Source organism: Aquila chrysaetos, chromosome 10 (assembly GCF_900496995.4).
Source record: "Aquila chrysaetos chrysaetos chromosome 10, bAquChr1.4, whole genome shotgun sequence".
Lineage (NCBI taxonomy): Eukaryota > Metazoa > Chordata > Aves > Accipitriformes > Accipitridae > Aquila > Aquila chrysaetos.
In genome coordinates this window covers 9,366,173-9,389,901 of record NC_044013.1, presented here as the reverse complement: position 1 = coordinate 9,389,901, position 23,729 = coordinate 9,366,173, and the positions used below count along the sequence as shown (strand labels likewise).

General features: G+C 38.3%; 1 protein-coding gene across 5 annotated transcripts in view; it reads left to right on the top strand.

Annotated features, from left to right (window-relative positions):
- Positions 1-23,729, top strand: part of PEX5L (peroxisomal biogenesis factor 5 like) — a 121,857-nt gene that overhangs the window by 13,156 nt on the left and 84,972 nt on the right. For 2 of the 5 annotated variants that reach the window (XM_030027643.2, XM_030027640.2), the window contains exon 1: positions 4,786-4,804. The exons of the other annotated variants lie outside the window; for them this stretch is intronic. The gene's annotated coding sequence lies outside the window, so the exon portion shown is untranslated. Of the gene's footprint in view, positions 1-4,785; positions 4,805-23,729 lie in introns of those variants that run through there. 5 annotated transcript variants of the gene reach the window in all.

Here is a 23,729-nt window from a genome sequence, read left to right as displayed (position 1 = left end):
AGCTCTATTCACAAGGAAATGGAATGCTTGGCTTACACTAATACACAATAAACAATCAACTTTTTTTTCAGCTATGATGAGTTGACTGCCTGCATGGTGCTTTCGATATATCACTACTGACAGGCGTTCTTTGATTTCGAGTCTTTCTTGCCAAGTCATCAGTTCTAAAAATTAAAATCCTACCTAGCATTTCAGCAGACAAGAAAGTAGTTGCTTCAATTGCATAATCTTCTGGACAGCGGTCAGCAAGGAGCGCAAAAGAAATACATTTACACTCAGCTACAAGTGGAAACTTAGCACTGTTAGTTTTTTCACTGACATTTACATAACATATTCTGGTTTATGTTTTATTTTGAAACCACTGAGATGATGGCTGCACTATCATTCCCACTTCAACTGACAATTAAATACATACCTATCAAAACCTGCTAATACTTTACAGAACACTCTAAGTTTACTAGTCAGAAACAATTATGCATCTATATTTTTTCGTGGGGGTTTTTTTGTTGTTCTTTATAACTGACACTTCTTGAAAAGCAATAGAATCGCTGCTTAAGAGTTCTACATTTGTCATTTGTTTCTCCTCAAATAATTAAATCCTTTTCATAAAGGACAAAATAAATATATTACAGATATTAAATAAATTCTGCTCCAACTTATATTTACAGGTTCTTATTAAATAACAGGAGAAAACAGTTATTTAGTGCATCTGGTTACCATTTGTTTCCCTCCAGTTTTAGTTTCGGGCAATCAGAATATGTGTTTATGGGCAGTAAAATAATTTCTTAAATTTCTGAAATATGAGAAGCATCATTTCAAAAGAGGAAATTCATCACAGATTTCTGTCCTATGTCACCTTTTTATTAATACTTATTACTGGCAGAGGATCATGACACTATGTACTCATGTACCGCAAGATTAATTTAAAAAAGATGCTACTCTATGTTCATCTATTCCCCATCCAGTGAAATCCTGAAATCCTGGTTCCAGTAAAATCAAATGACAAAGATACCATTAATTTCAGTGCAATCAGGATTTTGGTTAGAATCTTTCACAGTAGGAAGCATTGTTCCTTGCCTCAAAGTAGTATTAAAAGAAGTATCTTCATTCTGTGAACACAGAGAAATAACTAGTATAGAAGTAGGCTAAATTCTGCTTTGGGGATTTGTACCTGTTTACACTCAATTTGTATGTGGCACATTATCCACTTTCTGCAGAAATAGTTGGAGGATTAAAATACCTATTATACAACTTGAAGGGTTTTAAATACCATTTACTCTGTCTATAAGAAAGGCAGGTTCCATTATTGTTAGATCATTTCTTCCAATAGGTTAGATGAGAAAAGCACTCAGTCTACTATGCAATTTTTGTGGAACTGTTGTTTACTGACTGGATTTGAAAAAGGCAACACTTGGCTCCGATCTGGGGAGAAAGAGAGAAGTTCAAAGACCTAGCATAATCAGCTGTGTGTGAGAACAAAGGGCCTTCCTTACCTGACAGTTCAGTATGTGGGAAAGGTATTGGTAGGACAGGTAATAGCAGCTGAAGTCTGTTTCCACAGCAAATGAAATTCTCCCAAGTGTGCATGTGCCAGGTGTTAAGTCCTTCACTGGAACTGCACAGGATCTTATCTGCGGCTGACAAATCATTTACACTGGGACCAGCCCCAAATGGATTGTATTTTTATCTAAATGCAGGTTCTGTCCAATAACTTTCTGGATCCACTTGCATAATGAAGTAACCTCCAATGGTTATGGCAGTACTACAGAGGGATCTGGCATTAAGTTCCTGCTTTGCCTTTGCCACAGATTTTCTATATGAACTTGGACAAGGCATTTATTTTCTACGTGCCTCTGTTCTCCATCAGTAAGACAGGAATAAAAGCACTTCCATCCTCACAGTGTGTTATCCAGATGTATTAAAACATATAGAAGAACACGTTTGAGCAGTTATGGAGGCCACTTTTGTTTCTAATTCCTAAGCTGATTTTTATTCCAATAAAAATGAAACATCATCTTAAAAGTCACCTTTACATTTTAATCCAAGCTTTTTGCCAGATTTCACACAGAAATTATAGTGTAAAAGCATGCTACAGGATTCAGTGCCCTTCATATAAGTGAATTGGTAGGGGAGTTGGAAAATAAACACAGATAATGGAATCCCAAATACAAGAGGGCTCTCTTCAAAACTTGGAAACCTGGCCAAGTAAATTTAACTCTTCCTTCTGGGATATTGCTGATAAGACATGGATAGAACAATGATTCATGTAAGAGAAGTGAAGCAGATGAGTACTACAATAACATAGAACCATAAATGGATAAGGAAAACTAAAAATAACAAAGGAACTCTGAAGCAAAGTCTGCTCAGGAGCGTCCTGTCCAGTAACAGCACACAGCGCTGGGCACACAAGTCACACCATGGAAGTGGGGGCAGGATGGCATGGTTGAACCTCCAGCCACAGGGGGTGAGGAGGAGGAAAACCTCATTCTGAACCAGGCTCAGAACCTGAGCAGTGGTTCAGAGTTTCAAGAATGGAGCTGGTTAAACAAGTGTTTTAGTAGATAGCACAGGAACCCCCCGCGATTTTATCCATTGCTTCTATGAAACTAGAACAAACTTTTTTGCATCACAGTGTCCCAGTCTAATCCCAGCTACGTCTGGCTAATCAATTGGAATGCAATTCATTCAATGCGTTACTTCATAACTGTTATATACTCAAAATCTGTAATAAAAGGTAATAAAAAAAATATGATAAATGGAATAACACTGTAAGCCCAGTCTTGATTTCCACAAATCAGTTTGCTCCACTGGGGCACACTAGCAAATGATATGGTCTTCAAGAACAAGTCAACATTGCTTACTTTGGTTAGAAAGTCTTGTTTACCTGTCACTTACAGTGAAAGATTATTCTGGTTTCTCCATTTTTCACATATAATGCAGAAACATAAAAGTAGCACACATAATATTTTTCTAAAACAAGATGATTTGGTTTCAGGGTGGCTTTCTAAGGTTAATAACACATAATATGATAATTATAAGAGGACAAGGAACAGACTGGTGTTGAGCAATGGGATGCAAAAAAACCCCTACTGTACTGATACATTTTCAAAGGGCTTTTCAAGATACAGAGTTGTGAAAAGGTATGAAGTGAAAAAGTTTATTCAAAGCAGTAGAACCAGTTTGAATAATTCTGAGAAAAGGGCCATAAAGTGGGTGTACCATTAGAAACAACAGAGCACACCACTTGGAGCATGAAAGGGTTCCTAACACAGTAATTAGCATGCATATCAACCTGAAATTTTGAAGAATATCATGAGGTAACATCTCAAAGACTGTCTAATACCTGATGAAAGAATTAAAGGCCTCAGAAAGAGGCATTTTCTAGACAATTAAGATATTTTAGACTCCGTAACTAAATTCAGATGAAACGCTTTAGTGAACACTGGAATTTAAGATTAACACCTTTATATTACCCGTAGCACATCCTTGGCCATGTGATTCTTAGTAGTGTCAAAAAGCAGCCATGAGAGTGGGCCAGCTAGTTAGGTAGCCACGAGACGCACAGCCCCAGCCATTAGAGCACTTCTACAGGAGAAGGGATATGCCAAAGGTGTCCTAAATATCACTGTGGTCACCAGCTGCTTTAACATTCTGTCTCTACAGAAAGAGACTGCAACTTCATAACTGGTATAGATCTCAGTCTGCCCTATGGGTAGAGGAAGTTATATACATTCACTTCCAGCCTCATTTCTTAAGCTATGCTAGGAAAGACAGTCTCAACAAAACCTGCTGTTAAGGGCCATAGCTTTTGCTTTAAGTGGTTCTCAGTTTTGAATGCAGTTCTTTGTCATTAGACTATGTGAGCTGTAGGCTACTGCTTGTAGAATCCCAGACCAGCTCTCCAGGGAAGATCACCAGCCTCTCGAAAAAGTTAATAAGGACAGGTAAGATACTTGGATCTCAGTTCCCTAGGGATTCTTGTTTAGCAGGAGGAGGGAGTCCTGAGTCCTGTTCCCTCTATACACTGTGCTGCCTTTACAGCTATTACTACTAAAGATCCTACCAAAAATTACCTGTGAGATGGAAAATAGAATAAAATCAGATATAACTTTAGTTGAATAGAACAGATCACTGCAAGTTGCTGAGCTATACCCCCCTCTGACATCTGCAGAGGCCCTTTAAGTTCAAGGGATAATACAGATGTAATTAGAATGGAATCTGATGCAAGACATTAGAAATAACAGCTAAATAACATAATATCGTGGATTAATATTGAGAAGCTATTTAGCAGTTAAAAAAAAAAAAATCACCAAATGCTGAAATACAAAACATGCTGAAAACATGCAGAAACCATTAAACCCAATCATTTTAAGAGAAAGCTATATAGGTTTTTTTAGAAAAAAAAAGAACAGAGGGCACACTACTGCTGGCTAGGTATTTGTTAATTTTTCATGTGAATTTATTGCATATGTAAGTGATTGAATTAGTAGCACTGACAGGAACCCAGGCACAGTAAAAGCTTCCTGATACTGACACAGCACTGCTCAAGCTGTACAGTCCTGACCATTAGCAATACCGATATTGAAGCCCTGAGCCTTTCTCTCAAGCAGAGTCTGCAGAGCACACTGGAACTGGACTAAGCAAGGTATTGTTTCTGTGATGTGAATTTGCAGACATCCATAACAAAGACTAGGATGAGACCACTACACTTTTTTAGATTAATGACCTAATTTGGACTCTGATGCCAGGCTCCAGGGAAGAAAGTCCAGTGCAAGCTAATATCATGCTACCAAAATACTGCAAGGTAAGTTTGGGGGGAAAAATGTTAAGAGGATTTTGTATTTTGTGGTAAAAAGACTAAATGCAAAAGGGAGTCAGAAACAGCCAGCTTGCAGAAGAGACTATAAGGTACAGAAATCAGAATGATTTCCCACCTTTGAGAAAAGAGGGTCATTTCCAGACACTCAGAGGCTGAGCAGTGAAATCTGGATTTGCTATCACAGGGCGATAGATTGCTTTAGAACAGTGAGGCTTTGAGAGCAAACTAGGGGAATGTAAATTGCATATCTAATAATTTAAACATGCAAGTCTATTGCCAGATATTACCATCTAAAAGGAATACAGGTATCATGACTGCTATTAAGTCCTTAGGGAGTCTCATAACCTTTTGGGAACCCTTTCCTCCTTCCCTGCAACGTATTAACCTTTTGACCATGTCGGTGCTTGTATCGATGTAAAGAAATCGTACGCGCAGACAGTAATATTTGGGGAGCGGTCGAAACAAAACTGTGCAAAACATCAGGGATGCAGGATGTTGTGTGAATTCTGTATGAAAACCTCATCTCCAAGAATAGATACAGATCTTAAAAAAAAAAAAAAAAAAAGTATTTCAGATGCATTATGAATGTGCAGATGAGCAGCCACAGGGAAACATTTCATTGCTGTCTTATAAACTATATTTCTGTAGTGTCAGATTGTGACAGCTTATAAGAACATAATATGAGCTTTTTCTAAGAGTAACACTGCTGGACTTAATGGTACTGCTAATGGAGTAAGATTTTTCTTGGAGTAAGGGTGCCATAAACCAGCCCTCAGTCACCACTTCCTGTTTACTTCTTGTGGTTTGTTCTCTAGAGCAAACATGTATTTCTCTCACTTGAAACTTCTGCTTGTTACAAAAAAATCATTGCTTAATATTTTCCTTTTCACACCATTCATCCTCATGGAAGGCATTCCTTTTTAAGTAAATCATCTTACATGTAGAAGAGTGAAAGAATTACTGTTCTCTGATTAGCAGAGTGGTAGCTTCACTTAACGTGTTCTTTTTCAATAGGTCTAGACAGTCTCTTCTAAAATTTCATTTAGCTATCATTTGTAACTCATTTGAACTCTCCTAAGTGACTGAAATTGTTACTTCAATATTCTCCTTTTTATTGAAAGTTATTGCACTGCTGCAAGCAAGGTATTTTATGTGATGAATTTCCACATGGTTGATCCGAAAGGAGAGACGACAAAACAGAAAAGACCCCCAAATTAAATTCTAATCCAATTTAACAACAGATGTAAGGGAAATGAGGAAATATTGGTTACTCTAGAACCTCAGTCTCGTGGTAACATGAAAAATGAAGCTGATCATCTAGAAATTTTTACTAGTTTAAGTTTTCACCTATATACAAATGTTCTGTGAGCAACTACAAACAAAACCAGGCAGAAGCTCCCATTGAATGATGACATTGTACCAATGACAAGATTCATGAGCTAGGATTGAGATAGACATTATAAGTAAACATATGCTGAGGTGCACAACTAATAGTAAAACTAGCAAATGTTTTTGTAACATCAGGTGTGGTCCAAACGTCAAAAAAAAGTGTTATAATACACTGACAGATTTTGAGGCTAGAGGGATCCATTTATTGTAATCTCATATGAACTGTAACGGAATACAGGCTGATGAACTTCACACACTTATTTGACACACTTATTTGATCTTCAGGATCATAGTCTGAATGAGAACAGTATATACTCTGGAAAAGCATTTAGTTTAAGTTTAAAGACTTAAAGTGATGGGAAATCTACTATCACTTGCTCAAGATATTCCAGTAGTGATTCTGTTCAAAGTATTCTTAGTGAGTATTAGCAAGCTATTATAACGTTTCTTTCACAGACACACAGAACACATTAGAAATTATCTTACAAGAGTATAATAAACCAGACAATATTTTTAGAATTCTCAGGTAACCTGAATTATAATGAGAAGGTTTGAAATTATATTTATAGGCATGGAGAGTGCACCTAACTCAGGAGCTGTGTAAATAAGGACATGAAAGAATCAGTTAAAAGTCTCTATCTTCTTGTTCCCAACACAGCATTTCAGTTCACTTACAGTGGACAAAAATGGCAGTTGGAGGAGTTAGAGGAATAACCCTCAAGGCAGCAGCAGCCTCTTGCTATATATGGCACAAAATGATCTTACAGTGTAAAAGTTTCCATTGCCTTTGGAGGAACCAGGATTTCACCTCTAGTCTTGTGGGAGGGAATTGTGATCAACTTTCAGAAAATGGCTGGGTCAAGAAACAGGAAGGCTGCTTTGTAGAATGAACTTAAAATCTATTCACATGTATATGTCAGGAGTGTGTATTCCTGTATATTATAGTAAGCAAAATGTAGTCTACCTACTCTGAGGTAGTTTAATCATACATCTCTCTTAGAAATTTCTCAGAAAGTTCCTGGCAACAAGAGTTTTTACAGTCCAATTAACAGAATAGGGAGTGACAGTCTCTAAGCCTGAAAACAATTCCCACTAACAATAATCTGGACAAGACTACAGATAAAAAAACCTCTTCCTAATACATGGAAAGGAAACAAGGTTATTCAACCAGTTGCAAAAAATGGAAGAACAATTTTTACCCACACTCAGAATGGAAGCAAAACACAAAGGAGCTTGAACTTGTCAGTAAAATAAATAGTTTAGCATATGTCCTGATTTGGGAAGAAGAATAATCAATATTTAAAGACACTAAACAGACTATAGTTGGAGACAATCCTGTCATCAAGAGAATGCTAGAAGCCAAGAAAAGACCAGAGAAAAGCTGAAAGGGGAAATTGCATTGTGCCGGTAAATCAAGGTAAAAATAAACACAGGTCAGAATAGCAAATGCGTTGATTCTACTACTAACTTCTTATTTCCCTGTTCAGTTGAAAGGAGAACTATTACATGCAATACCACCCACCCCACTGCTTATCATTTATGATAACCAAGCCAATACTACCAGCACTTACAGTGCTAACTATTCCATGCTTTCCAATTACATTCACTGAATTCATTTCTGTCTTGTTAACTCCATGAAGACACTAATTTCTTGTATTAATTTCCCTTCTCCCCACCTATTAACATAAACAGTAGTAATTTCTGTGCAACTAATACCAAAATGAAGTGCACTGGTTTGGAAATGTACTGTGTACAAGTCGAACAGAAATGGAGTGACCTTGCCTGCAAAATACATTACTAAATGTCTGAACATTTACCTGAACTAGACAGTTAGGAAATATTAAATTACAGAAGCTTATATATTTTGGACAGTATGGTATTTCTTTCACAGAAATTGTTCGATATCATTAACTCAAACCAAAATACATCTACCATAATTTTTTAATGCTGGATTAGGATTGAAGGCTGTTTTCACTATTCCCTCATGACAACACAAAGGCAAAAAATCCCTCTATAGGGACTCGGTAGTCAAATCAACTTGTTTATGAAGCAAAGCCTACTTGTTTTATTTAGAACAGTCTCAGCAGACCTCAGGTAGTGCAATGAATCTCTAACCTGGATGCTGTCAGCCTTACTTAGCTAAAGCAGCTCCTTACCTTGGATTTCTAACATTTTGACCGATAACTTTTTTTCTCCTCCAAGTACTTTAATTGTATTTATCCAGCAGCAAAATTTGATACTTAATAATTCACTGACAAGATTATGTGCCCGCACCTTTCCCTTGCAGCTGTATTTACTCAAAACAAAGCTATTCAAATAAGCCTTAATCAAGACACATCATTCTACCACACTGTGTGTGTGCAAATCTACTTGGATCCCTTCAGCTAGGAACACCGGTAGTGAAGCCCCAGACTAGCAGGGCAGTTGACTGGCAGGGCGAACCTGTTTCACTGTGATGGGGCATCAGTGTCACATTTAGCTGATTTAAAAGTCACCTGGGTTCCCTAGGTACTCAGCAAAAGACGTATTGTTTCTTCTGTGCCTGTCGAGTCATTGTTTGGAAGCGAACGGAGGAACTCCCGTCAGCCCGGGCCTCCATGTTCCTTCTCACAGAGCGTTTGCCGCCCTTTCTTAAAAGAAGGTTCCACAGAGGCACCACAAACGCTTCTGATTGGTTCAGAGGGGCCAGATACTCCCCTGATTGGTTCAGCTGTGGGCAGGGCCACTGGGGAGCCGGCTGGAACCAGCACAGGGCAGCCCCTGGCCTGCGCCCACAGCAGCCGCCCCCGCGCCACCAGAGCCTGGCCAGTTATACCCAACGTGTGGAGATGGATGCTTAACCATTTGTCTTGGCAGTACAGCTCTCCCTAGTCTAACGTTCTAATGAACAAACGGTGTAGGTGTAAGACGTTGTCCTGCACTGTAATTGTTTACAGCTGGGGACTCTAACTGTAGGTCACGGTGAGCAGTTCCCTGGCAGCGGAGCTAAGTAGAGAACCGTGTCAGTCGTTAGCTGGAAATTCCCAGGGAAAGACATCTCTTTCTTTTTTAAAGTTTACTTTATCAGAATTAGGGGTTAAATTACAGTTAAAACTATTGGAAACGGAATTACTAAAAGAAAAAAATAATTAAAAGCTTTATCAATAACTACAGAGTGCTAAGAGTCTTGCTTAACTGAGGCCTCTCTCCTGAATACCATCCACCAGTATTATTTAAATAACATTTTGCCAATCCAACATACCAAGTTATACTGAAGAGTTTTCACAGAAACTGAATGTGATACATTAATAACACAGACAGCATTTGAGGTACTTGCGATTCCCCCGTATATCAGACTTGCAGGATTCTGCCACGCTACCCCACATAACTCAATTAAAGCTAACTTCATATGGGTGCGTACAAGTTAACAAGCTGCAGTCGTACTTTTGAAAAAGGAGATCACTTTACTGAGTAATTGTACACGTTCTCTTAATTACTTTTACTCCACGTTCACTCCATCACCTCCCACAAAAAATAGCATTTAAAGTCTTTTCTGCATGAAGAGTGACTATGAGCTGCAGTTAATTCAGTGCCTAAGACTTACCAATACATCAAACAGTGACAATACAATGGAAAGAAACAACAAACTTCCAATGACTCCAATAAAATACCGTGAACATCCTACCATGAGATAGAATCTTTTATCTTTCGACTTGAAATTGCAGGTCCTGTATATTTTATGCTCTAAGCACTAAAAGAAAAAAATAATATTCAATGGGCAGATGCCAAAAGAAAGACAACCATTTTAAAAAATATGTAAACACTTAACAGTAAACTCTTTTTGCCAATACGTGGTTGTAGAAACTTTCTGGTAGTCAGCATTGATCTGCACATCTGAGTCCATGAAAACGAGCAGGCAAGGCCACAACTGCTGCAGTTCACACTGCAGAGGCTGTACCATTCTGTAACTTCTTAAAATAAAGCTCTATATATTTTATCAGTACAGAAATCTGAAGTTCAAGTGTCTTGAACAATTTCTGGCTTTATCATAGAATCACAGAACGGTTTGAGTTGGAAGGGATATTAAAGATCATCTAGCTCCAACCCCCCTGCCGTGGGCAGGGACATCTTCCACTAAACCAGGTGGCTCAAAGCCCCATCCAACCTGGCCTTGAACACTTCCAGGGATGGGGCATCCTGGGCAACCTCTCTGGGCAACCTGTTCCAGTGCCTCACCACCCACACAGTGAAGAATTTCTTCCTTATATCTAATCTAAATCTACCCCCTTTCAGTTTAAAGCCATTACCCCTTGCCCTATCAGTACATGCCCTTCTCAGAAGTCCCTCTCCGGCTTTCTTGTAAGCCCCCTTTAGGTACTGGAAGGCTGCTATAAGGTCTCCCTGGAGCCTTCTCTTCTCCAGGCTGAACAACCCCAACTCTCTCAGCCTATCTTCACAGGAGAGGTGCTCCAGCCCTCTGATCATCTTCGTGGCCCTCCTCTGGACTCGCTCCAACAGGTCCATGTCCTTCTCATGTTGGGGGCCCCAGAGCTGAACAGAGTACTCCAGGTGGGGTCTCCTTACAGTGGATGCAACAGTCTAAATGTGGTTAATTAAAATTTAAATTTTTAATTTTTAAAATTTTACTTTTTTTATCTAAAACATGAAATGTATTTAAAAAGAAAATTTTCCTGTAAAGCTAGCATTTGTGGCCCAATTACTGCAGAAGATAATGGGAGCCTTGTGGGAAATAAAGCTATTTGTGTAAGATTATGAGGGACCTTTTCCCAACAGTATACTTTTGAACATATCCAGCTCTATAGCCATATTTACTTGAAAAAGCTGGCTTTAACTATGTGACTACTACTCTCAGGTGGTAGATTTAAGAATGAACTATACAAATCAGTCAAAATCTGATTCCACATGAGTTTTAGATCATTTGTATATACAAGAAATAAAGAAATGAACTTTTCTAAATAGGCAACTTGTATAAGCAGTACTTCAGGCAGAGAAATGCAGGATTAGACAGAATCATTTGGAAGCTCACAGAAAGAGACTGCAAAAAAGCCTTCCATTCTGACTTCCTACCAGACTTATAATGAAAAAATATTTTGTGATATTGTGAAAATTAGTAGAACTGTAACCACTACATAATAAGAGCACTCTTGTCCCCAGAAAATCAATAGCTGTGTCTTCATTAGATCTAATCACTAAGGCTAAAATTCTAAATGCATTTTGGCAAAACAAGATTTTATTTAGATATGTATTTTATATACATAACCAGAAAAATAAAATTAAAGGAGATTTATGACATTGATGCAAAGTTGCCAGCAAACACCAGAATATCATCTCCAAAGGAATTCTAAAAATACTTGCTCTGTGTGTATGGACTGTAGTTAATCCCTCTGTCCTGAATATGAACCTTAGTGCCATGCTGGAAATCATCCCATGCAGACCACAGTGTTAGCGAGTCAACAAGAAACATTTCACACCAATATTTATTGGTATGTTGTCAGCCCTGCACATACAAAAGATCTTTTTTTAGGATTCCAAGGTATTTGAAAAGTGCCAGCACTCTGGAGGATACTACTGGACACATGGTTTACTGTGCCTATAAATACAGTCCTCTGTTTTCTGAGGTTCTCTGTGCCTCAGTTTCTCTCTTTATAAAAATACTTTAGGGACAGTACCAACCTACCTTACAGAGATCTATCATGTGGTTAAATTCACTGATGCCTGTCAAGTTCTCCTAGAGCCTTGGATAAAAATGAAACAGGCAAATGGCACTGGAATAAGTATTGGCAAATAAGGTGTTCTAAACTAAGGTAGAAAACACACTAGCTTCCCAAAATGCATGCAGGGGAAAAAGGGGCTATCCTCTTCTTACATGCAAAACAGATATATTTTTTTCATACATTTGTAATTAAAGTTAAAATGAGACTCCACATAGCTGCAAATAAAATTTCTATCACTTTTTCCCCTTTTCCTCATTTTTACATCATCATTTACAATGCTTTTCTGGCCTATCATGAAGCCTTTCATCTGAGAATTAACTTTCTCAACTCCATTCCCTGCCTTCCAAACCTACACAAAATACAAAGTTACCTGCCTCATTCACTGTTCTGACCACATTTTTTTTCTTCATAGGAGTCTTTCCATTGTGACAAGTTTAACCACTCCAGTTAATGCATACATATGAAAATGAGATCAAGAAAAAGGCGTAAATTACCTGGTCAGTGTAGTATCATGCTCAGAAAACCATTCAGACCTGCCATCACACATTTTGTCCATCACTGTCCTATTGTAAATATATAATCCCTTTAGCATTGCATTTGAATACCATGGCATTTTAACATACAGTGAAGTTTCAGACTGCTTCATACCAGGTTTTTGTTAGATATAATCTGGATCTTGAAATAGTGGGAATTGTTAACTATTATAATATAGCAAGTTATTTATTTTTGAGGCATAGGACAGGAAATACTAAATCCTGCACCATTAAAAATTATTCTGTACATCCATAGCCTAAGTCCAAGAAGGACATATATACATACACTAGGAAAAATCTATTGTTTCAGCACATCCACAGGGTTGTGTGGGAAAGCAACTCAACCTGTTAAGAAACAGCTCACATCAGTGCTTTCTGCAGTATGACCTAGCTACTTCATCTTATTGAGCTTCAGTGTGTTTTGCTGGCTGGCAGTAGTGAGCAAAGAGATACTGAGAGAGAAAAACAAAATGAAAGTTGGGGTGAGACATTAGCTTCAGAAAGCTGCAAAGGGAATCTCTTTAACACTATTTCTCCCAGACTTGCAGGCACCCACCAGTGAACTGCAAAAGCCTGCCCATTTTCCACACACACATGCAAGAAAAATTAAGTTGCATAAGATTTAGTGTCTTTTAAAAAAACACATGGGGATTCTCAGTCCAGATTGTAACTAATAAGAAAATTATTGCAAAACTTCACAATAGCAGATAGATTTATAGACAGACGACCTGGATACACTAACATGTAGTCTCTCCAAGTTTTTTTGGGACTCAGGCCCTTGGATAATGATAAGAAAGCCCTTGCTGGTTCTGTTGTCCCATGGGTATGTTATAAACATGAGTTTTCAGTGCCTTTAATTCTTCCGTTTTTACCAGTATCCCCGTAATAACTTAGAAAAAATGACAAACACACACTAAATACACATACCATCTCATTCATATGCAGGCAGAGAAGTGCAAGCATAACAGTGGTCAAAGAGCTCTGCCTTAAAATACTCATTGGAGTAAGGGGTGAATGGCAGAAGTGGGAGCCCAGCTCTGGTTAGAGGCTGGTACGCAATCACCCAACCACACTGAGGTTGCAGCAGAGACAAGTGTTGTACCTACTGTCTTTCTTACATACATAGTGGCTTTATCAGTATAGTATCTTAAACAATTCTGACTTATTTCCAGAATGTAATTGGAAATTGGGACAGTAGTTTTATCTCCATCTTGTAAAAGGTAAAGAAAGAAGTCACTTTTCAATGGTCCATGGCAGACTGGAAGTTAAAAAAAAGCAGAATTTGTATACCTAAATTTCAGTATCTAAATTAGGTCCCTAGGTGCCTTTGAAATCAGCAGGCTGCCTATGAGGGCAAATGCAGGCTGTCCCCCTTACCGAATCTGTTAAGAAAAGCACCTATTGCTGGGTTATATGAATAGCTATCCACTGACTCCAGAATCCCACTCAATAATGCCCCCTTTTTTGTTCATCCAGTTCCTTCCCTCTTCCAAGAGTCAGTGCCTGAAGGAAACATGCCATTTGCAATTCCAGTAAGCCCATGCCATATATGTATGAGGCTGATCTACAGAAAACTCCTCCTTCTGCAGTCCCCCATGAAGCAACAGCAACTTGTCTGACACAAATTCATGCTTTTAGAGCATGCCTAGAACTCAAACCAGTTTGCAGTCAGCAATTTTAATCAAAAGAACAAGTTACATTTTCTATTGTAAATCTTAACATTGACACCTCTTCATTCTGATGCGCCAGTATAATGTAATTGTACCACAAATCTTTATGAAACACATTGTCTGTCTGCTTTAAAATTGGTTCTCATATTAAAAAAAAAAGCCATGGAGAATAATCCTGAGCTGTGAGCAGAGGAAGTAGCATAACATGCAGGTTTTTGCCACCTCTCACATCTAGCAAGCAGTAATGCTACAGCAGCCTCAAAGAGCTTGCAAGTTTCATTTTTCAAAATATACCTTCTTTTTAAAAAAATAACTCATACTTTGCTAACAACCTACAGGCAGCTATCTCAAGCACAAAGTCTGAGAAATTAAGCTAAACGCTGTTATCCTACAGGTTATGTTTATGCTAGTAAAAGCTCAGACAAAATTCCTGGGCACTGGACTGTAATCATCTCTACTGTTAGACTACTGTAATTGTTCCAGACTTGCTTTTGGCCCATGTTAACTTGCAATCTTCCAAACAATTCCTGGGAGTGATTCAGGAGGTGGCAGAGGACAGTGACCACTTCCAGTGGCGGTCTGGTTGCAGAGTACCTTCACGGGAGGGTAAGGGTTTGGTAGTATGGATGTCAGTTGTTCTATGTCAGTTAGGTTCAACAACAAGGAATGGACCTAGATACATTTAACTTCTTAGTACAGATGTAACTAGATGAACTAAGGAACCCTCAATTTACTCCACTGCAGAGTAGGGCAAATAATACGTACTCCGCGAGAGGAATAACTTTTGGCTCCAAATACGCGCACCCCTCTCCTCCTACTTCAAACCATTCAGCTCTCAGCAGAAACGCAGACATCACAAGCTGGTTTTTTTATAGACTGATTCCAGCAATGTGGCACATATAGCTGTTAACTGTGAAAGAGACCATTACGGTCATCTAGTCTGATCTCCAGTAACACAAACCAAAGAATATGACTGATTCCTCAGTCGAGTCCAAGAGACTGTTCAGAATACATCTTTTAGAAAGTCACAGAATGCATCTTTTAAAAAGCCGAGCAACCTTGACAGAAAGACAAGAGACAGACGAGCTACTGCATTCCTCAGTGCATTCACAGTTAAACAGTATGCAGTTCACTTCAAGTGCACACAGTTGGTGCATTTTCAGCACTGTTACCTGCTTTGTCTAATTAGTTTTTCCTAATTGTATAACCCAGCACTACCTGCATGGTAATAATGACTTAGGAAGAAGTTTGTCATAGCCAAGAGAGAGAGAAGGCATTTTGCTTTAAAATCTCCGAGTTGAAAATGCATTAATAGAAATTATATCATGCCCATTATGCAAAAATATGCAGAATTATCTGTAAATGAGTAGTCAGCAAAGGGCAGGTAGACTGTGCTGATGTCTCTGGATGATATGTACATTTTGCTGTCTTAGCCATTTTCAGCAGTTTCTTTTGTCAAAAAAATAAATTATGCTTTCTGAAAAAAATCATAGGCAATCTAATGCTTGTTGCAGATTTGCAACTAAGACTTTGTTTGACATACCTTTTCTTCAGACCAGGATACAGTGAGGTTTATTCCCTACACAATTCTCAACTGGAAAGCACTGATATTCTGTGAACATTGAAGATTTAAGACAATGAATGTTTACAAAAAGTGTATCTGTAATAGACTATGTTTATAAAGAATGATTGTATGTAAATTACGTGAGTCAACTAAAGACACTTATTCTCACTAGTCAGCATTAGCTTATTCTTTCTGTGCTCAAGTCCTGTTATGGACAAACACTTTCAGATTACTTCCTTACAAGACTGAATCTCACTCTCAATGAATAGATAACCCTAACATCAACCCAGTCTTCTTCTAAAAACAAACAGGCAAACAAAAAAATAAACAAATGGCTGTCCATGGGGTCCAATCTAATTTAACATTGTAGGGAACGTCACTACTCTCAAAGCTATTCCTGCCAAACTCTCTTCCCTACTGATGGAAGTGCTTGGGTTCTTTCAGTGCCAGCAGCATGAAATAATATAACTACTCTAGCATGGAGCATGACATCAGATCTGTCACTGCAAGCCAGGAAATCCATCAAATTTAGACTTTGTTCCCTCAAAAAGTCATTTACTACAGATCATTGAGCTGCTTATTTGATATTTATGCAAACTCTTCATGATATTGTGCTGGACCATGTAAAAGAGACAATCTGTGCATAGACAACTTATCTCCTAAGAGGCTAAAAAAATTCCTAAATACATAAAGGAACACTTTTATCTAATTTGGTCATAAGTCCAACTTCAGTATACAGCTGCTTTTGAGAGCCCCACGAGTGATATTTTTGAAAGCCTGCATGAACCCAAGGGGCTACCATTCTTGTTACTGTCTAGACTGGCATATAGTGCTCCAGATCTTAGGATTCAGAAGCAGTCATCTGCTTGAGGTCCCGAGGACTCTGAGTCCAACACTAGGACACAAGCAGTTGCGTAGTCCTACAACTAGAGCAATCTTTGCACACCAAAAAGGAATTTGGATGGTTCATTACAGGGAGCCCTGCTGTGCAGCTACAGTATGGGCACAAGTAGTATGGGCACATACAGAGTGTTTGAAACAGGTGGGTGCTACAAGCTAAGCTCAGGATTTTTCCATTGATCAAAAGTATGTAAACCAGTTTAGATATACTATTTTACAGAGGACAAGAAAAAACAAAGGCGAGTACTTTTCCTCTGTGTTCTCCCCAGTCCCCTTAAGGAAGGTTGTCTAGATAGATCCAAACACAAGCACCTAACTGGGGTTTCTCAATTACAGGTTCCTCTCCAGCACAATTCACTGGCAGATTTCTAAATTGGAAGCCCAGTACAAACCCAATTGCCTTCCAAATTGGTCTGCTTGGCACAGCAATAAAAAAATCTTGGATGTCACATTGTTAATCAACCTAGCCCTTACACAACTACTTCCACTGTGAGCTCCACTCTTATATAAATGTCACAAATGCCATAATTAGTATCAGCTTATGTCATAGGAGTGGATCAAAATCTGTGTTATTTGATCATTTGTTTTTGATCAGAACTCACTTTTGGGAAAGCAAAAAAGAAAGATAAAAGAAAGAAAATTCACTTTGATCAGAACTTATTTTGCATAATCTTGATTACAGGACTTCATTGGTATTTGCAAACTGTAGCAGTGGTATCCGACTTGCACCTTACCGTCCTAAGTAATTCATAAAATAAAATAAGCATAAAATTAAAATTCCCTTAACTCTTGAAATTTTAAAAGTATTTGGGGTATAGATAATGTTTAACTAACACTTTCTCTCTTGGAGTTATGATGTTGATTTTATTATTCCTGTCATGTTCTGTCTGTTTAATTGGATAATAACTGCAGTCATATTATTGCCTTGTAAGTACGTACAAGCACCTAACTGTTTATGCAAAGAAGTCCATATGCCTTGCTGGTTAAATGGGAACATTATATTTTGAATGTGCAGCAAAGGGTGGCGAGTTGCTTCATGAGTGCTAATCACAGAGGAATGAGCAAAACAGAAGGTGAATTAATGAGAACTCTGATATCTGACCATTGAATCACTGCTGCTAATAACACAAGTGAGGACTAATGCTTTAGTAGCACAAGGTCTCCTCCTGACTTGCCCTACAGTCACTACCCATGCTCCATCTTTTTCTTTCTCTCCTTGTGCTCGTTGGTTTAAAATAATAGGGAACAGAGAGGAGTGTTATTTGAGTATAGGCACTGATAGTTTGAGCTTTCCCCTCCACACACTGTGCCTATATATATTTCACAACACAACAGGTTTCCAGGTCATGTGCCAGGGAAGAAAAGGCAAACACCTAATCTGGCAGAATTCACACAAAACAGAGACATATAGTACAGTGACCTCAGACTTCAGTCCAGCTGTTTATTATAGGTCTGATTCAAATCTGAAATCAGTCAAAAGTCTCTAAAACTCCATTGATTTATGTAGCTTATCATTAACATAAAAAATAGATTATAAACATTTCTTTTATTGTCATGTCATAAACTCTGGAGACACCGGGTGCAACCCAGGACAGCACTTTATTTACCATCGTTTATAATGAAGTTAAGCACAATCTGACAGCAATATCACTGAAAGCTCTCATAGAGGAGTTATCAGATGCTCATGTTGTATAACTCAGTGTAAGCTTGATTTGCATCAATTTAATATTTGATATGTAGAAGAACCCTTTCCGGAGGGTTCCAAATTTTCTCTCCCAGAGAAACTGGGAGAGCGCTAGAATTTTAATTACAATATCCATATAAATACTCTTTTTCTCTTTTATATATATATATATATTTTTTTTTTTTTTTTAGGGAAAAGTTTATCCTCCTACTGTACACCTAGGTAGGTTTAAAAGAAGAAAAGATTCAGTTGACACCATCTCAACTTATGTTTTCTCCCCAGTGAGCTCATTCTACTTCACAAAAAGTCTGAATTCTGCTAGAGAAAATTGAAAATGTAGATCAGTCTTCAAGCACTAATGTAAATGATTAGTTCTGACACTAGTAAAGGCATGTTGTTTTCCCTCCAGGTTGCCTGCTTTTCACATAGGCAAGCAAGATTAAAGACCTAAGACTACTCAGAGCAGTTTGATTATCTCAGAACATGTGCAAAGAAAAAAATACACAAGCAACTTCCTGAAGAGGGTTCTTTTGTAAGAGGTTTTTGTCTTTTAGTTGGAATATTATTCAGGGAAATTGTTTCAGCATCTTTTTTTTAAGGATAAAAGAAGGTATATCTTTAAATTCATACTAATCAAGTGACTTCAATGGCCAATGCAAAATGAAAATCAGAAAAAGTCCTCGTTTGTTGATTTAAATCCTGACTACCTACACTCAAGTCGTAACTCCTATAAATGCAAGTTCTTAAGTACCAACTAGTGAAAAAAAAGTAAGAATTTCAGAATCTGGAACACTACACTTAAGGACAGTACTCTGTCTGTATTTCACAATCACAAAACCGCTAGATAACAAGACAACCTATAATAATAGTAATATACCAGGGAAGTTCAAAAAAATCTTCCAACAGATATTTTGCGAAATATCTGACAATGTCATTAGATGGGCATCTCTCTCACTTCACAAGGCAACATATGATCCCAAAGAAATTTCATGTCTCAGTTCTACAAGTACTTCACAGTTCCTTGGGATTAAGAGCATTCCCAGTACCATACTGGTCTCATGTTTACTATGGTACTATAGAAGTACTTTGATTTCAAATAATGGAAACTAAATCACCAGTGGGAGACAAACTATTTCAATGACTGATATTACTTCTGACATTCCCTTAGAAGGTTCCACTTAAGTTAAGAAGCTGATTAGGTGAAGAGGAAAAAAAAAAAGAAAGAAAAAGTGTGAACTTACAATTTCTTTTCCATACGAACAATTAGAATCAGCAGTAATAGGTTACTTTGCTGCAAGGGAGTCTTGCATTTGTAAGATTATAACCACATCTCAGAATCCTAAATCTTCAGATGAGGAGCGAAAGGTTAGATAAATATGAATATTTTCATTACATTGTATTAACAAATTCAAAGGAGTGGTGCTTTACTAACTGCAGGAAGATGGTTTAGTCAATGCATCATTAAGAGATACTTGCTTGAAACCTTCCAGCATACACTAAAGAAATGTGCTTCTAATCTCTTTACCTGCCACATATTCCATTTATTTACAGCAATACTAAAGTGTCTAGTTCAAATTGAGCATATAAAAAGGAAATACATCCGCGCTATCAGGTGGTGTATGAAGTTGTGTGGTTCTAAGCAGTTATGCTTTTAGGAAAGGAACCACTGAGAAGTAAACAATTTACCATGCCACTTTGCATGGCTCTAGGATTCAATGTCTAGGATTCAATGTCTGTACATAAGTCTTTTATGCAAAATGAGAAAAGATACATTCTAAAAAAAATTTCAGGTCCTCATCTCTCACTTAATTTTCTTGCTTGCAATTGTCTCCCAGGAGAAATACTGCTGAGCAGATACGTAGCCAGATTCTTAAGGTGTTTTGCATGGTGTGCTTGGGAACCTTCCACAAAAACAGCCCAGTTTATTTTTAGTTTCCCTTAACTTTATTTATTGATTTAGGAGGGTATGAGGAATGGGCATAAGCAAAGAGAGTTTTGTAAAAACGGTATCTTTTATTAGATTAGCTGATACAGCTTGAAAAAGCAAGCATGCTTTTGGGCACAGAGTGCCTTCTTCAGCAAAATCTAACTCAATACAGGCAATTTCAGTTTAATCTTATTATATTGATGGCAATGCCATTATGAAATAACTGTAGAACTGAGTAAGAAGGGTATGTTGAAGGTTTCTTTCTTTATGTGAAATTTCAAACTTCCACATGAAGCCAAATTAAATGTCTTGGTCAAGATTATGCAGGGAAAAGTAGAGGATTTCTTCTAACCCCTTCTTCCTCCCCCTCCCATGCTCATCACTGCTCAGAAGCCTGGCTCTTGCTGTTGCTGCTAATCTTACGTCTTACAAAAGCAATAGTTATTCTAAAGTTTCCATACAACAGTAAAGATACTCTTGTCAGTAATGTTCCACACTTCCTAGACACATAAAAGAAATGGTGAAATATCATCATTTTTGCCGTCTTGATCGTCTCCCAGTTCCTGTTAGAAAAAGGACTATGAAAACAGAATGTGGTAGATACCCAAGTATGGATTGCTAATGTGACTGCCACAGACTGAAACATAAAGTGCAGTGAATAAAAGGCCATCATGTAGCGTCACTATTTAAAGATCTGACAATAACAGAGAACTTGTGCTAATAATGAGGAGAAGGAGAGGGAGCCAAACAAGGCTAGAGAGAAACTACCAAGGCCAGTAGGGAAATGGTCAGGAGAGAAATAAAGGCAGACTGCCTGAATGTTAAGATGTGCAAGAAAGACTTATAAATTGATAAGAGTAGAGAAAATACCAGACAGCAATACCATTAAGTGGGGACCAGCCTCCATGGTGATTCCTGGCAATGCCACTGATAGCTTACAATTAGATTTTTCCACAGCAAAACATAACTGCACAGCTAAGCAAAAATACACAATTTTTTTTATAAGCAGCAGAAAAACAAGTCAGCAGTGTCAGTCAAAATTATCCTAATTAATTTACAGCTAATTAAACGTGCAAGTCCTGAAGAACCAGGCATTTATTAGATGAACTACAGCAAACAAATCAAGTGCAGCACTGATTATTATACCAGCACAATGTTCTTACTCATCTGCATCAAGAACAAGACTTAGCTTTCTTTTAATTCTTTCTGACTCTGTTGCTAGAAAACTCCTTCCTGGGAGCAGGACCATGAAAGCAGCATTTAGGCAGAGAAAGGCTAGAGGCTTTGCAACATATCTCAGAAAGATCATCCTAAGCACACAAAGCTGCAGAAATGAAAATGATGCAGTTGGAAGAAGAAATGGTCCAATGAGGCATCAAAGCTGACATCTGTAGGACTGCTTGGGAGGAATGTGGAGAGTGTCACTGCGTACAGAGGACAACACTGTTCTCTATTTTTCTTGCCATCCTGTCCAGGCTTCAGCTTCCATCAATTCATTAATAGAAAATATTTCTATTTGGTATTCATTAAGCAGAAAATGAATAGGGAGAAGAGTTCTGGCTGGTTTTATTCCTATCTCTGGTATTAGTGAGCTGCAGAAACCACAGGCACGTTATTTATCAGCTTGTAATAAGACACTGCCTAAAACACTAAGGGAGAAGGCAGTGTATTTCAAGTGCCTCTAGAGGCTACTAAGGAAAAAAGAACAACATTGCCTCTAGACTGAAATAGAGAGAGAGGTTCACTCGCTCAGATAGGTCTGGTCATATCTGGGATTACTATAAAACGGTATCAGAAATGGATATGGCCACACTTCCCAGCTCTTCTCTGCCCTCATTGTCATACACGTAGTGGGATTAATGGCATAGGGATTAAAGTTTGCCTGTGAGCTGAAAGAAACAAAGGATATTTCTATCTCTCCTCTCCTTTTGTACTTTTACTTCTCTTTGCTTTGAATTATCCCATCTGTAAAACAGGACCAAAATAGTTCTTTACTGTACCTGCAAGAGTTACTGTGGCTTTGCAGCTCAAGTACTGGAGAAGGTCATGTAAAGTGCTGCTTAACAAGGAAGACAGAAGTCATAGCTCTTTATTCACTGCCTTTCATCCTACAGTACTGTGCTTTGCTAACCTAGCTGGCATGATCTTCTTTAGTAAGCTGTTTCATTTGTGTTTTGACATACGGTTTTCAAACTGCATCATTAAAAACACAGCTTGTCTTTTCCATGTACTATTGGAAGTAATTTTTATCATTTGAGCAACCATTTTATTTTATTATTGTGAATATTCTGAAAATTGTTGTGGATAAAAAAAAATGCTTTAAGCTGAAATACAGAGAGAAGAGATGAAATCTTTGCAAAACACTTGCTCATTAGGATTCTTACCTTTCCATCAAGCACCTGGTTGGGGCAGCAGAAGCACAGAGGCACTGCGGTGCTGAACAGGGCATCATCTAACTCAGAAGTATTGCACTGCCTCCTGAAACCTATAGCTCAAGATGGGCCCCAGGCACTTGTGGTGAGTGCATGCCTAAAATTGGCATTCACAGTCATTAGTAGCTGGAGCAGGAGCTGCTTAAGGAATCCAGTGCTCAGAAAAGGCTGATTTGGCTTATTCCTGGGCTACAGAAACCACATCATTAGACCCCTTACCAAGAATCTGATACCTAACACTTTCCTGTTAAGAAACTGAGATGGCCTAAGTCCCTCCTCCCAAAATACAGAAAATGGAGGAGCAGCAGTGCCCTCTCCAGCAAGCAGCACTTAGTCAGGCTCCAGAAGCATCCCATTCTACAATATGTCTGCGGAATCCGAAACAACATCTGCCATCTTCAAGGTGTCCCCAAACCAACAGATGTAGGACAATCTGCTATATTAATGGCATTTTCATTCCTTCCTGCTGAATTTGCTTCACTATGCATGGAATTGATGAAATATTCATAGCAACAGTCAGAAAAGGGATAAAAGCAAACTTGGACGTAGCCCAGCAGCCAAAGTAGTCATTCTGGAAAGAAGAAACACCTGAATTTTAGGCTTTCTTTTGCTGATCATTTGAAAAATAAATAATGAAATGTTCAGTAGAGCAAGGGTCTGAAACTCAGGGTATTCCCCCTCAGTGTTGCCCACCACTAGGCTGTCTCCATATTGATAAACATAGGCTTTCTCCAGCCCACTGAAAAACATTTATTCCACACAAACTAGAGTTGCTTTGATAAAAAAGTAGCAAGAACGGCTTCCAGCTACCCCAGGATATCCTACAGTTTGGCATGCGAGTACTCTGATGGGGTGAGGAAGCTTAAATAATTTTGGGAAACAGAAACAATGGGACACAGGATGATTATTCCAACCACGGCATTACTGGGTGAAAGAGAAAGATGCTATGGTTGTGTGGACTTGACATGCTCTGAGAAGGTCTGCCAGATTAAACTGAGGAGGCAAAATAGACATGAGAACGCTTATTTCATGTATCTTATAGATGCACGCTGAGACAGTTGAGTACTATCAAGATGGAGATGTCCAGAAGCAAAACT